Source organism: Papaver somniferum, unplaced genomic scaffold, assembly GCF_003573695.1.
Source record: "Papaver somniferum cultivar HN1 unplaced genomic scaffold, ASM357369v1 unplaced-scaffold_10, whole genome shotgun sequence".
Lineage (NCBI taxonomy): Eukaryota > Viridiplantae > Streptophyta > Magnoliopsida > Ranunculales > Papaveraceae > Papaver > Papaver somniferum.
Genome location: NW_020618825.1, coordinates 16738958 through 16749897, shown reverse-complemented (window position 1 = coordinate 16749897; position 10940 = coordinate 16738958).

Sequence of the window (10940 nt, the reverse complement as noted above, 5' to 3'; positions counted from 1 at the left end):
GAAGACCCCTACCCTTTCATCACTCTATTTAGACCTACTGATTTATTTTATGGCATAAAATGACAAAAATGCCCTTGTTTTTATGTCGATATTACTGAAAATACCATGACTAAGGGCAATTTTTTCGTGTACTTTATTGACGTGCTAAAAATATTTTTGTGACTAAGTGCGCATTAACATTGAGATTAGTGTCTTAATGGAGAGGATTAAATGCATTTTGTGGACAAATCGTTTGTTGTAACGTGGCAAGTGGGGTATTTGGTATTTAGGGCCGAATCGGGAAGAAATGGGGTTTGAGTTTAGTTGGTCAGGAACCTGAGCCTCGTGATTTTGATCTGATGTTCGGAAATGGGTTTAATTAGTCACTAGCCTAAGTTTCATTGTTCTAATCTGATGTCCGGCCATGGGTTTAGTTAGTCAGAGTCGTAGTCCCATCATACTGATCTGATGTTCAAATATATAATTTGGCGATTTTCTAAAACTCTCCTTGTATCTTTTTATCGACTTGAAAAATCATTGATATAAAGTTACTTAGATCTATAAAGATTTGTATTATGTGCCATCGTTATCATAATAATTCGATACATTTATATTAGTGTTTCGTTGGCGAGGAAACATTAATGTCAATCATAATGTGACTAATGTCTCATATATAAGAGAGGATTTTGTTTTCTAGATTTACGTGTAAAAAAATTTACCCTCAGCAGTATTTGGGATTCTTGTATTTATTGATACACTATATACATGATGAATTTTTTTTCGCACATACTGCTCGAACAATATTGATCTAACAACATCACGAATCAACCGTTCTAAAAAATGAACAACATCTAATCAATCCAAATGAGTTGGGAAGGTTTTCATTTAACAAATATTTTTACAAGTATAATCACAACCAACTATTTCTAAAATGTCAGTTTATGATGCCAAATAGTTAATGTTTGTAACAAATGTTCTATTGGATAACAAATGTTGGGAAGGTTTTCATTTAACAAATATTTTTACAAGTATAATCACAATCAACTATTTTTACTGGATAACAAATGTTCGAACAAAATATTTTCCCATATATATCACAACTTTAAGTAAATTTTGAGCAATTGAAGTTAATGTTTGTAACTAGAAGTACAACCATTGAAATGTCCTTATAGAGTAACTAGTGGAGAAAATTACACAAATAAAACTCATGTAACAAATTATAAAAGATTAAATATTATTATTTGGGAGAAAATTATCCAAACATACTATAGATCAGTTTATATTTTCGTAATGACTACTAATGCTAAACAATTACTCTACGAATAAAAACAAACAAAATAGGCAATAGATTTTGGGATATTAAAAGCAAAAAGAGTCATAAACTAACTTCAACTTCTAAAAGCAATAAAATTAGAATTTAGGTTGAGAACAAAATTTGAATACGACTAGTTCTAGAAGCAAAAAAGAGTCAGTTAATCTTTTGAGAAACAATTTTCTTTTTACTTTTAAATTCTGGAATTAACTTGTTTTTTTTTTGAGAAGCAGAAATACTATTGCTTTTGATGCTTAATCATGTTATAAATAGTTAAACTCTATATTTGAATTAATGTGAGCTTAGATTCAAGGCACCTAAAACCAGTAATGATAAACTTTACCGATGTTGTCAAATTGAAGCAAATATAAGCCTCTCTTATTGTTAATCACCCAAATGACTTAATTTTTACCTACCTTAACAAAAACAATGGAGTTTGCTTAAAGTCTAGTTGATGTGGTTCAGTGAATGTGAGAAATTGATTGGAATTAAGATTTTTGAGTCCTAATCTAAAGTCTAAACCCAAATACAAAATATCATTAGTAAACAAACCTAATTTAGTTTCTCTTTTCTTTTTTACACCAAAGCAGTCAAACTACTTGGACTGTGACACTATGTTTAATCCTACATTAACACTGTGTTTAATCCTACATTAAACATGTTCTTCTCGGAGTTATGTAATAAAATGTAACTAATAAATTGCAAGTATATGCTTTTTTCTTTTTCTTTTGAAGTATAGTAGTATATGCTTATTTTTTCCATTTTGAAGCATGAGTATATGCTATTATGGGGTACACAGTATCCGTTTTCCTACTACACAAAGAAAAAAAAATAATAAAAAAATAAAATTCATGAAAAGAGAAATTAAATTAAAATTGAGTAGATATTTCAAGGACTCTTCATTTTGGGGGACTTTGTTCTTCGATTACCCGATAACCACACATTCCATGGCTCTTAATCTCGTAGCTTTCCAGTGAGAATGATACTACTTGCACAAAATTTATTTTGGGATTTTCTCGGTAGGTGTAGTGTTATTCATTCTAAAAAAGTCGTAATCTAGCTATAGTTTTGTATGATTGAAACTATCAGAGATTATACGATTAAGCGGAAGCGGGTATCGGTAAATACCTTGTTGTTGAACTCTGATTAGCAAGAACAAGGAACACAAGCAGCAGCAGTAACAACGTTTTCAACTCGACGACCAGCAGGTACTACAATCAACAAAGATGAGCACAAACTTGATTCACAGGCTAAGAACTTGAAACTTTTTCTTCTTATGGTAACTCTCTTTAGGGTTAGAGTTACCACTTTTCTAATGGTAATACTTCTGTGTGATATTGATGGGAATCACGTAACTCTTCTACACACATACTAGAGATGCTTATATAGGTTCCAAAGCCTAAATGAATATGTAACCCTACCGGACTTGCCACATACATATGGGCGACCATATTCGGGTCCAACCCGAATATCTAATATCTCCCACTCGCACATAGTGTATGTGCATTGTACCAGAAGAAAGAAAAGTTCATATTAGTAAATGGCCAGTGCGACCGTCGAGGTACCTGCATTTTGGGAGCTCCATACTAGCAGCTCAATATGAGTCAGCATAGAGACATCAACCCTTTAAGAAAAAAATGTTTGTATCTCGTAGTATCCTAGGTCCATCAAAATCTCATTGGTCTAGACTACTCTGATCCCTCGAAGAGCTAGTTTAACCCTCATTCTAGCTTCTTGTAAATACATTCACACTTGTGTTGCAACTCCAGCAAGGAAACTCAAGGTGTCGACTGTGAATATAAAAAACATCCATGAGTTTGATGACCTTCCTCTTGCCCTATTGTCATAAAGTTTCAGAATCAATTGTTTTCCCAGATATGTACCTTATAAGCCGGATCATCCATGGCCATAAGACACATACTAAAGTAGAAATCATCGAATCTTTACTTAATAACATAGTTAAAAGTCATAAGGGTACCTGTATATAATCTAATTATCATAGGACTCACATGGTGAGAAAAGCAGGGAACTATTTTCACACTTCTGTAGTGGTCGCAAGCACGCATAATATGAAAATGCGCTAGAGTGGAGTTTTACTTGTCTATACAAGTATATGTCACAAACTTTACACTCTACAAATCTTGACTTAGTCGCAACTCTTGCGCCTAATCCGAAATTTCTAACTGCTCGCTTTCAACAAGCGCCGTGAAAGAGATTTCTCATTTGTCTATCCTTTAAGGTATGATGAACAGTAGGTACATTCATCATCGATCTTCACTATAGAGATATCATATTTGTTTTTCCAACGCGATGCATCATCTCATCTTTGCTCGCTCTCCTTAGCGCTAAAAGGTAACTGCTTATGTGAGTAAGCCAGTCCATACCTGGTGACATATCAATCAAGTTTTGACATAATGCATTCTATATGCACCAATGTCAGCGTGTATATGCATGCCCATAAGTAAATAATTAATCACAACAATGACCCATTATCAAATTATATTGATTATTAATAAATATCCATAAAACATATGCATCTACGATCATCATGTCTTAGAAAAATAAAAATAAAGAGATATCCATTACCACCTACGTAAACCTAACGCCCTAACATGAGACAAGAAAACATCTCTTGATATATGTTTAGTAAGGGGATCAACTATCATCAATTATGTAGGCATGTACTCCAAAACTATTTCTTTCTTCGCAAGAGCAGCTCTAATAAAGCAACACCTCCTATCAATGTGCTTAGTATTTCCATGGTACTTTGGGTCTTTTGCATAGGCAATCATTGATGTGCTATCAGTGTGAATTTTCACCACATCAGTAGCGTGAGTGACAAATTCAAAACTCTCAAAGAACCTCCTTAACCAATTAGATTCTTGTACTGCAGCTTAACAAGCTACAAACTCAGATTCCATTGAAGACACGCGAAAATTGATTGGTTCTTACTACTCCATATGATGGCCCCGCCATTTAGCAAGAAAGCATACCCTGATGTGCAATTTTTCTCTCCCATTTCGCAATTCCAGTTAGCATCACAATAACCACTGAGACGTAGATCTGGACCCTTGTAGCATAGCATGAGGTCACTCATCCCTTTGAGATACCTTAGTATCCTCTTGACTGCTTGCCAGTGCTCAAAACCAGGAATCGACTGGTACCGACTAACTAATCCAATAGCATAGCATATGTCAGGCCGAGTACACATCATAGCATAATCAGGATCCTAATTGCGTTGGAATAGGGTACCCGCGACATCCTGTCTTTCTCTTCATGGGTATTAGGGCACACATCAAGGCTTAAGTTCTGACCTTTAGCAACTGCTGTGTCTATGGGCTTGCAATCTTTCATGTGAAATCTCTCAAGAACCCTTTTAATGTAAGTCTCTTGTGATATACCAAAAAGTCTCTTTGAACAATCTCTAAGGATCTTAATCCCGAGCACATAACTTGCCTCTCCCATGTCCTTCATCTCAAAAGTTGAGGACAACCACTCTTTTGTGGCGACAACAATTTCCATGTTACTTCCAGCTATAAGGATATCATCAACATATAAGGACAGAATAAGGAAACCTTTATCGGACCGTTTAACGTACACACAATGGTCTTCCTCTATCATCGTAAACCTATTGGAAACAATGGCTCGATAAAATTTTAAATACCATACCATTGTATAGATGATTTTTTTAGGCCATAAATAGATTTTTGGAGCTTGCAAACTTTGTGCTCTTGACCTTTAATCACGAAGCCCTCTGGTTGCTCCATGTAAATTTCCTCATCTAGTTCTCCACTGAGAAATACAGCTTTAACATCCATTTAATGAGGTTCCAAATCCATATGTGTGACAATAGCTAGCATAAGACGTATCGAGGAAATTCACACCACAGGGGAGAAAGTTTCCTCGTAGTCAACACCCTCCTGTTGGGTGTATCCTTTCTCCACAAGGCGAGCCCTATATCTTTCATCTAAACCATCCACATTGCGTTTGACTTTGAAAAACCATTTGTTTCCAATAGCCTTACGCCCTTCTGGGAGGTCAACGTATTGCCGCACACCATTTATCCTCATATTTTATCTCTTCTTTCTGTGCAATAATCCATTTTTCCTTTTTAGGAGATGACATAGCCTCTTTGAAATTCTTAGGCTCTGCGTCATCATGTGAACAAACCATGAAAATTTCCCCCTCAATCTGAAAACGACGACGAGGGACTTTTCCACGTTCACTTCTACGATATTGGGGATCCTGATTCGATGGAGCCAATCTATTATCAGGTGGAACACTCCCACTTCCCTAGGAGAACGAGGAATTTCTTCGATATTCTCAATTCGACGAATTGATGTGTCTTCCATTGACTCTTCCACCTCAAAGAGGTTAAGATCTACCCTACCTCGTTCCTTTCTAGGAAAGTCCCGTTCTAGGAAATCTGCATCACGTGACTCAATCTCAGTTACACTTCCATCAGGCTGATCACCAATGAACACATGGACTTTTGAGTGATCAGAATATCTGATAAAGATACACTTTTTCGCTCGAGGGCCCAGCTTCCCATACCGATGATAACTGTTGTGTACATAAGTAGCTGACCCCCATGGCCGCAAATTACCCCAATTCAGGTTTTCTGCCGGTCCATAATTCGTATGGGGTGGAAGGTACTGACTTCGAAGGCACACGATTAAGGACCTAGGAAGCAGTCAGTAACGCATCTCCCCAAAAATAAATAGGCAGATGAGCTTGCGCCATCATTGACCTAACCATGTCTAACAAAGTACAATTCCTTCTCTATGCTACACTATTTTGTTGCGGAGTACCAGGAATAGTCAATTGTCTCAGGATCCCTTTTTCTTCACAATACCCTTTAAATAGGTCAGATAGATACTCGCGGCCACGGTCAGTTCTGAGAGCCTTAATGCTCTTATTTAGTTGATTTTCCACTTCGCATACATAGCGTCTAAAGCAGTCCAATGCTTCTGACTTGTGGGATATAAAGTAAATATGACCATATCGCGTAAAGTCATCTATGAAAGTGATGAAATAAGAGGCTCCATGTCTTTCTTTAACGTTCATTGGGCCACATATATCAGAATGAATTAATTGCAAAGGCTCAGAGGCCCTTTTGGCTGTCCCAAACGGTTTTCTAATGGCTTTACCTGTAAGACAATGTTCACAGGTAGGCAAGGAGACTTTAGCGATGGGGCCTAAAAGAACTTCTCTAGCTAACCTAGTTATCCTTTCTTGCCCTATATGACCTAATCTAGCATGCCAAATCACAGAATCATTATTAACATCTGAGGAAGACGCAACTAATGCAATAGATTTATTAACATCATAAGAACTAGAATTGTCAATATCCAAAACCATAAAACCATCCAACATAAAACCAAAACCATAAAACTCAGTTGCCAATCAAATCTTAACAAAATTACCCTCAAAAATAAAACTAAATCCTAGACGCAACATACTATTAACTGAAACTAAATTTCGTCGAATATCTGGAGCATAAAGTACATCATGGAGGATTAAGGTGCGCCCTTGTCGCAGTTTTAGCATATAAGTACCGATACCAAGTACTTCTATGCTAGATGTTTTACCCATATAAACTCTCATGCTCCCAGCAGGAACTCGACGATAATCTAGGAACCCATCTCGGTCCCTCGCTACATGGTCAGTTGCTCCCGAATCTACAACCCATAAATGAGGAGAATGAGCAACTAATGCTTGAATAGGAACAAAACACTCATAGCGAGGAATAGGTTCAGAAATTACATCCTTTGGCTCAGTGCATTCACGAGCAAAGTGTCTTTTCTTATCACAGTTAAAGCATTTCATCTCTGCTTTGTCTTTCTTACCAGCACGTTTGCCTCTTTTGCGCTTAGGAGCGTTGGTAGTGGATGGCCCAGATCCATCACGAGAATTCTTAGCAGAAGAACCCTTGCCCCTCTTGCGCTTAGACCCATTGGTCTTATGCGAAACAGATTCAACAGCGAAAACAGAACTGTCAGTCTTAACAGCTTCCAAGCGCTCGACTTTTAGTTCCACACGATGAGAAATATCCTCAAAAGTGCGGACATTGTCATTATGTGTCATATTTTGCTTCATCTGATCCCAAGAGTTAGGAAACGAACGAATAACAGCTTGTACCTGTTGTTCATCTGTCAAGTGATGACCTGCAGCCTCAAGTTCGCGTATCATTGATGACATTGTCCTCAAATGTTGCTTCATTGTAACATTCGGCTTCTTTTGACAAGTGTCAAACTTCATAGTTAAAGCACGTAACTTAGCCACAGAGGTAACTCCAAATTTCTGCCTGACTGCCTCTAGCATGTCATGAGAAAACTTGTAGTTCTCAAACTCGCCAATGAGATCATTGTGCATTGAGCTCATGATCATATGACGAGCATTGCGATCCTTCTTAATCCATTTCTGGTAAGCCTCGAGGTTGCGACGGTGTTGAGCCTACGTACCCTCCTCGGGCCGAGGCATCACATGCTCAGTTATTTCCTGCAGCCCATCATCATGCAAGAGAAAAACGATCTTTCGGCGCCAGATGTTATAGTTGTCGCCATCAAGTTTTTCTCCCTTGTTCAAATCAGCAATGATGTTCTTGGAAGCCATATAGTATAACATAGCAGGCGAAAAATAAAAGAAAAGGATATTAAACTTATGGCATTATACACATATTCAAAAATAACTTTGCAACATTAATCTAAATAAATAGCAAAACAACATTACAAGTCGCAAGATCGAAAAATCATCAAACTCCTAATCATCTCTCGCGCCACAAGTAGGGTTCCACAAAACCGACTCAACCCACAAACCCAACCCACACCCGCCTGAAATTACCTGTACCCGACCCAACCCACCTAGGAACGGGTCGATTATGGGTCACAACATCAAAACCCATCGTATGGTGGGTCGACTGTGGGTGACAACTTCCCTCACCCGACCCAACCCACCTACCTACCTAAATATTTCTAAGTTAATACTAACCCTTAGATTACCTATCCTAGATGAATCACAACCGTTGAAGTAATGATATATAATGCCTAAACCAAATCATAGCTAACTTCTTTTCACTGAAGACTGAAGAGTCTTCAATCAGTTGAACTCATTTCTTGTTATTGTTAGTTTTATCACTTTGCATGCAGTTTGCAACTTTGCACCCACTTCTTACTTCTTTGGATCTTAACTGTCATTTGTTTACACTTGACTTGGGGTCAGCTTTTTGATAAAGCTATTACATCCAATCTGTAAGAGTCATAGTTATTTGTATACAGGTAATTCTATAACGGTAATGTAATGTTCATTGTATTTTATGGTGGGTAACCCACCACCCACCCGATCCAACACCGCAATGTGGATCGGGTGAAAACCGACCCATTTTTATGTTGGGTTGGTTGCGGGTGACAACTTCTGTTACCCACCATCAGTGGGTTGGGTGGTGGGTGAGGCAAAGACCAACCCAAACCGACTCATATGCATCCCTAGCCACAAGTAATATTTTCTACATCTATTTAATATATGCGCAAGTTAATGGTTTTTGGGAGTTAAAAAAACTCAACTAAACAACCTCCCACTCAATTGTTTTAACATGTTATTCAATCAAAATAATAATTCAATCAAACATGTTCTCAAACCAAGATGATTATCTAATCAATCAACATGTTATCGAGACACACAATTCAGTAATATATGATTTCAACCCAGCACCAAACATGTTGTATATTAAAGAAATTAGACAATCACAACATAAAACCATTCACATGTCATCATGGATAAAGCGATTAACCATATAATTTCAAAAAAACTCTATCATGTGAATCTAATTAGGTTCTGAAAATAGTTTTATTGAATCTGGAACGTCGAAAAACCTTAGGGTATCAAAATTGGAGTTGAATAAATAACCAAGGCCGAACCGCGAGCTGATCCGCCAGTCTGGACTGGATCGCGACCTGACACACCGGTCTAGACCGCGAGTTGACCCACCGGTCTGGACCGTGAGATGGACTGGACCGCGAGATGACCAGCGCGATCTGGACCGCGAGTTGAATCGCCGATCTGTACTGGGTTGACTCGCCGATCTGGACTGGGTCGACTCGGTTACTGTTCATCATCTTCTCCAAATTTCCAACAGCCTACAGACGCGCATAACCAACTTTGGGAGACTATCTAATTAACATAGATCGACATATATACATCAAAACAATCATCAAACCACTGCTCACAAACATGATATAAAACTAAGGTTTTACCTATATCTTTCAAACCACACGTTCAAACGATACGAAACTTTCCAGGAGATCATTTTAATCTATAATGAACATACCCAATTAAATATTTCAAAAGAAAAACACCCATATCAAGATCCGAAATATTTATACATCCATTAATGGTTTTTAACCCAAAAAACAAGAACCCTAATCATGATACTATCATGTTATCAGCAACTTTCAAGCACACAAAGCATGTGATTTCAAGCATGAAAGCGCATCAAACCATAGCTCACGATACCAATATCAGAGATTATACGATTAAGCGGAAGCGGGTATCGGTAAATACCTTGTTGTTGAACTCCGATTAGCAAGAACAAGGAACACAAGCAGCAGCAACAACAACAACGTTTTCAACTCGACGATCAGCAGGTACTACAATCGCCAAAGATGAGCACAAACTTGATTCACAGGCTAAGAACTTGAAACCTTTTCATCTTATGGTAACTCTCTTTAGGGTTAGAGTTACCACTTTTCTAATGGTAAAACTTCTGTGTGATATTGGTGGGAATCACGTAACTCTTCTACACACATGTTAGAGATGCTTATATAGGGTCCAAACCCTAAATGAGTATGGAACCCTACCGGACTTGCCACATACATATGGGCGACCATATTCGGGTCCAACCCGAACATCTAATAGAAACAAAACCCCGCCATGCTAATCAAGAGTGTTTCTGGACAGACCGAGCGCCAGAACCACACAAAAACCGAATTTACTTTTTATCTTACAGATTTTCTTGGTGGGTCACGTGGAGGACGGCAGGGAGTTACGCCTTTAGTTTGGTTTTGTGTCTGGTGGTTTTTTGGATGGTTTTTTCGTAGTTCATCGACAATTTTTGGCTAATCAAACCCAAATTTCATTACGGAAAATGGGTCATTTTCCAAATATTTTTAAATCACGGTTCAAATGGACGAGTAAAAAATAGTTTGGGTGAAATGGCAAAAAAAAAATAGTAAGGATGAAACTGGTTTTTTCCTAGCTTAAATTTAAAAAATAACAAGGATGAAACTGGATACATCCTGTGTAAATTAAAAATAAGAAAAAATATTTGAAAATGGGCACGATGAAACTGGTTACATCCTGCCTATTTTACATTTTTGTCCATTTAAACAGTATCAAAATCTAACTGTCCATTTCACCCAGAAATTGTTGATTTTGGTATTTTTAACCAATTTTGTGATTTCAGTAAGGACTAAACGCACTTTATTGAATATTTTTCTTTTTGACTTTTCAGCCGTAGCAAATAATACCATATATATCTCATTCTCTCTAAGAAAAAGAGCTAAAGCTGCATGGGGGAATTTTTTCAGGATACGCAAACCGCACTAGCTAGCCCAAAGTTTTCACAAAAGTAGTTATATCTCTCAACATGCAA